The 6,000-nt window shown below is 34.2% G+C and overlaps 1 pseudogene; it reads left to right on the top strand.

Moving 5' to 3' along the window:
* The window catches only part of LOC116321861, a 42,409-nt pseudogene that overhangs the window by 3,517 nt on the left and 32,892 nt on the right, over positions 1–6,000 (top strand).

Below are 6,000 nucleotides of genomic sequence, written 5' to 3'. Positions count from 1 at the left end.
ACTTATTAGTATGCATATTTTCCAATTAGTCAATATAAATGCTGTTAATGCCTTATTTGGGATAACTGTATTCTATCATAGTTTCCTAATGACTGTTAAATGAAATACGTAAGAAGGCTACAGCACAATCCTAAGTGACAATCCTAACATTATTTGCTCTTTCTCAATAAAAGACTGGTCATACTGTCATAAAAGCACTCGAGGATGATCCTTTTTTTTTATAAATAAAACACAAAACAAGTGTTCAATGTATCCAAATGAATACTGGTTAAATCTTTGAACTTGTGATGTAAATTCTCACTCACAGCAAACACTCTAAAGCTACTATTACACTGACACTTATTAACCCAGACAGGGTCTGTATAATATGAAACAGAGAGACACTGTTGAATATCTTTCTGGCCTTTTACAAACCGAAAGCTGGTCAGCTGAAAGAAACAGAAAGTTTACGGAGGAGATCTGTTCTGAGCATTTAGAAAAAAAAAATAAGGAAAAAAACGTGTAAAAATATTTTAATACCATTTTAAAATGTCTAAAGTTGTCCATTAAAAAAATATTAGAATAAAATGGGTGTATAACTCTAAATTTGATTAAGGTTTATTGGAACACCTGAGAAAAGGACATATTAATTGCAACAGGGAAGTGTAAAGAGGAAAAACTTGTACGGAGCCTTTGTGTGCCAAGTGCCAAATTTCTAATGACTTACAGCTCACTTTAGAACAAGGAGCAAATGGAAACACATTCTAGAGACCATCATTTAATAGGAGGTTATCTGAACATTATTAACATTTGCAGTTCATAAGAAACAACTGCAGTTATTAAGGGCTATCAAAGAGTATTGACTATAGGCGTCTACATCCATGTACAACAGCTTTAATTACAAATTTTTTAGGTTTTGCGAAGAATTTTATTGTTAGCATTATTAACAACTTTGACTAATAAAGAGCTTGTATGCTACTAACATGCACACTACCAAACGTTTAATTATTAACTGATTATTAATTTGCGCACCCTAATTTAGCATTATTTTTATGTAGTATAATTTTTTTATTTTATATTAACTAAACGTTAACTCCTTTAATTGCATTTAACTTAACTTACTGATAAGTAATAATAGTAATTTATGATTCTTGTGATTATTATTATTATCATAACTTTATAGCTATTGTTTCTACAGATCTTCCTCCACTTCCAACTGCTCACACCAACCTGAATCAGGAGACATCAACAAATAAGGATCGCATTTTGCCTCATCCCAGACCATCAATCGCTACTACAACCACTGACAACTTCTGTGCTACAAAAATTGGTGGGCTCTATGCCAAACCTGATGCTCCAGGTTCTTTTTACAACTGTGCCAATGGCATCACGTGGATCCAAAACTGCCCAGCTAATTTAGTCTTTCGAGAAAGTTGTAAGTGCTGTGACTGGCCCTAGAGACTCTGGACTATTTGTTCAGAGTTTGGGGTTTCAGCTTGTTTTTATTACCATATGGGTCACTATAATGTTATGTCACATTTGGACAGTTTTGATCATTTTAAACACAAATGCATGTCCTTCATCTGAATTTTATTTTTTTGAGTTTTGGCTTTCAGAGTCTAATCCTTATGTGAACCAATCCAGGTTTTGCAACGTATGAAATAAAATATGATTATAATTACATTATTCATCTGAGGATGCTAACTGTGAAGCAAGACCCACTGTTTCTGTGTAGATAAGATTGAAAAGTTGCCATCTGAATTTCACATTTACACATTAACTGAACATGAACTCTGACCAGTTGTCATTGCCACAGTAATCTCAGTCTTGGTAGACCATTGCATGCTAAACTTAACACTGTTCGATGTATGTGTATTCAGTTGAAAATATGCATCACATTTACACAACTATGGAGGACGAACAAATAACTGCAACAATAAAAGCAGCACTGCTAACTGTTCAGTCTTTTCCTTCCATCATGCAAAACTGTCCATGGTCCAAGAGATCACTGCCCTCAGGAGGCTACAATATTAGGTTCTTCTTATATATTAATGAGAGAAGACAGATGAAGTGCCACCTGCAATTTTCAAACCTCGCATCATTGGGCAACTACTGCCTCTGTATTATTGGCCAATAGGAAGCACACCTTTTAGATCACAGCACAGAACTTTTAGGGGCCTTTAATTATATTTATTTTTATTTTGTGTCAACTCATTTTAAGCTTTTCAGATACAAAACAAATTATTTTGACATTTGTTCTATAGGTGGTTTCAGATATAGCTCATTACCTCACCTGTCCAAGTGGTTTCTTCATCCCAGTTCAGTTTCCCAAATCAATTTTCAGAGCACTTTTGTATGGACTCTGGCAGGGATTTGAATGGACAGGTGTTCCCTCACTTCAAGTATCTGTATTGTTTTCTGGTGTAGGATAAATCAAAACTCTGTTTAAAGCATTTACCATATTCAGGGTGGTAAAGTTGTAAAGATATGTTATCTAATCATCTTGTAGTGTCACCTTTTATGGTGTGTTGTGCAATCAAGTCTTTATTAGATGACTAATTTCTTTTTGCAAACCTTCTTGTGCTTTGAGGTTTTGCGTATGACTACCGTTAATGTTCCTCAAGATACTAATATTCAAACATTCCCACATGCAGGAATCACGCCAGTAGACCCCACAGACCAGCTTGACATCGAAACCTCAACCATAAAGGGATAGGGAAAAACCATAAGAATGAACCATAAAATTAAAATTCAAAAATGAAAAATTTAAGTGTTTTTTTAAACTGTATTTTGTATTTGCAGATTGAACATTCAGTTTTTTCAAATTAATATGAATTTGCATGAGTTTTAATTTGTATCATATTTGCAACATATTTTATTTACTGATTTGTTTATTTAATTTAAAAAAAGTAGAAATCCACTGTGAAATCTGAGTCAAAATCTTCAATCGCTTATGACCTTCATTTTAAGCATCTCAAGATTTCATGTTTTGGCTGCTGGGTTAATGCAGTTTAATTTTGAAGGTCATTATGTTCCATCTGTCAAAGGTAATATGCAAATTTGTGCAAAACCACTTGTGTGTCATTTGCTTCAATTAATAACTGCTTAACTTTCTATCCTCTTGTCTGCTTTGCTCTAAATTAAAGCCATTTTTATTGTAAGTAAAAATTTCCTACTTGGATAAGGCTTACACATTTTCATAAATGTTATTTATTCTTAAAAAGACATTTTTTTTTTAAATGAACCTGTGGTAAAATTGCTCATATGTACTGTATATAGTACACATTTAAAAGGGAATTTCATTTTGTGTTTCACTATAAAATATTATAGAAAATTCTGTTAGACCAAAGTCGCCAGGATTCAGACTCATCTGAGATTTTTAGTACATGCAAGTATGGAATAATTTTGAAAATCCTAGGTGACACAAGACTCGGGTTGACGACAACATCCCATCTAAAATTGTGCACAGACTCAATCACATTTACAAATCTGGAATCATTTTAATGAGTCAGCCAGTAAAACACAGCATTCTTTGAACATGAAGTCCAGTGTTTGATTCAAGTTAAGCATCCCTGTAGGTAGTGCTGCCATTTGTACCATTCATTATGAGCAGTCCAAATCAAAAAGCCATGAAATGTATCTTTATGACTGCACTACTATCACTGTCCCACAAAGAAAAATATTTAATAATTGGTTAATTGTATCATATTATACCACCATAAAGTTCAGAAAAAAAATAGTGCATCAGTCTGCATATAGCACCAAAACTTAATCTTGAATGCAAAATTCTAGATAGCGCATTCACAGTGATTTTACTGCAGAAAGGTCAGTGCTCTATCTAGTCACATATCACTGAAAAGAGTCAGTAGTCCACATAAAAGATAAAAGTACATCCCACTTTGAAATTAGCAAAATTGTAGTGTCTGATTCTATAATGCAAAAGTTATTTAGTGCAGTATCCGTGCATTTTGTATGCTATTCATGTGTTCATCTTATCACCAATGTGTCAATTGCTTAGAGTTCATGGACCGAGCTGTGGGGCTCAGGGAGCTTCCTAATGTCACAGTTCTGGATCAAATTGAAGTAAAAAACGATCATCTCCTCGTAGTTCTTAGTGGAAATCCTTTCATTGATGCCATGGAATCTGAGAAACAAAGAAAAAAAAAAGATTCATGGTACCTGGAACAACAAAGTATTTTACATATTCCCCTCTTCTATTCATGCTGCATGATCTGTATTTCTTGAGAAATAATCACTGCACGTGGAATTCTTCTTACTGTATTTGTTCAATTTTAAATTGAGGTCTGCAGCCATTTTTGGCAAAATATATTTTGTCAGTATTAAAAGCTGCTGAATTCTCACCTCTCAGGGTCACCTGGCTTAAACCAAGCTGGGGAAAACCGATAAATATTTTTAGTCAGGTCAACGAAGTGTCGACTGTCTGTGTTTCCAATACAGATACCTGCACATTTAAATATGATAACTATTATATATATAATGTTCTACGAGCTTGCCACTGTTTTTATTGCATTCTTGTGATGATTCTCATATCCTAAAAATCTTTATACGTACTAAGTGTTTCTAAAGAAACTTATATTAGTTTCTGTTATAAAATGTATTTATACCAGGATAAGAAACCTTTTTAATGAAACACCCACCATTCGCCAAATGTAGCATTCTTGTTGTTGTTTATTTGTTTTGCATCAAATTTGGTAAAGTTTAAACTGTGTTCATATATAAAAGGCAGACGTGTCAGAGAATGATTTGTGGAATCAAGCTCAAGTTGAGCTTTTGGCAGTCAGCATTTTGATTTTATTAAATGAGACATCACAAGAAAGAATAAAATTAGGACACTGTATCCTCATACAACCTGTTTTAAGAGGGTGCAAATTGACTCATTACTGAGATATAAAATCAAGTTAACAGTACTGTGGTTTTTTCAGGCCTATAAAAATTCAACCTGTTTGTATAAACAGAAGAGTCATTCCCTACTGAACAAAAACAACCCAGGTTTAAGACAACTTCTGCCACCTCGGACCACAAAGAATTACTAGAAAAGACTCATCATTGTTTACACCATTTCTGAAGTGAAGGTTTCTAATGCAACATTTTCCTAGGATTTGTGAAGTTAAATGAATAAAAAATTGGGAGAAAATGAAAAGACTAGGATGACATTGCATGACATGAAGAACGAGGACTTGTGAAATATAGCATAAAGTCTTTCTCACATGGCTTAATTAAGATGTACTAGCAAAAGGGAACGTGAGACGAGCTGATTGGTGGAGTCGCGGAGTCGTTAAACTGCCACACACTGGCAGACAGACGGCTGTATCCCAATTCAGGGTCTGCAGCCTTAAAGTACGCAGCCTTAACGGTCCACAAGGGCCGCGTACTCAAAGACTGCTAAGGCTGGAAGTGCGAGACTTGTGAAATGGGACGGTCTATCCTCCGTCGCGCTGCCCAGGTTGCCTAGCAAGCATGATACTAACAGCTAGAAACGTTTCATACAGCATTATTTGACAGAAACGAAGGAGAAAACCTTTTGTTCATGTGTTTGTTTGTTTCTACATGAGCTTTGATTTGATAAGTATCTGAGACTGAGACCACGGGACTGTGAAATTATGATTATTGGGCTTCATTTCTGTACTGAACAGTCATTTTAAGATTAGCTAGTAAATAACAATTACCTACTGTTGTTCATGAGACTAAAGTCATCTTACTTTGGTAATGTAAATATAATATGGCCAATATTAAAGTTATTATTTCAATCATTATTAGTTATTACAGCAGTGAATGAACTCTGTTTCAAATACTGAGCTTCAGTAAAGATTCAAGCTGCATTTATTTATATTTCCTGTCACCTTAAATCTTCACTCAAAGACAGGTTCCTTTGACACTGTATATATAAATGTATTATATATAAGAGACAAATATTGTTCTTTTAATATGTTGGCATTACTACATTTCTCTCAGTGCTTACTTTAAATATCCATGAAATCATCACATTCTCTGTCAGATTAA

Source organism: Oreochromis aureus, linkage group 20 (genome assembly GCF_013358895.1).
Source record: "Oreochromis aureus strain Israel breed Guangdong linkage group 20, ZZ_aureus, whole genome shotgun sequence".
NCBI lineage: Eukaryota > Metazoa > Chordata > Actinopteri > Cichliformes > Cichlidae > Oreochromis > Oreochromis aureus.
The sequence above is the reverse complement of the archived record's forward strand: the minus strand, read 5'-3'. Positions and strand labels throughout refer to the sequence as shown.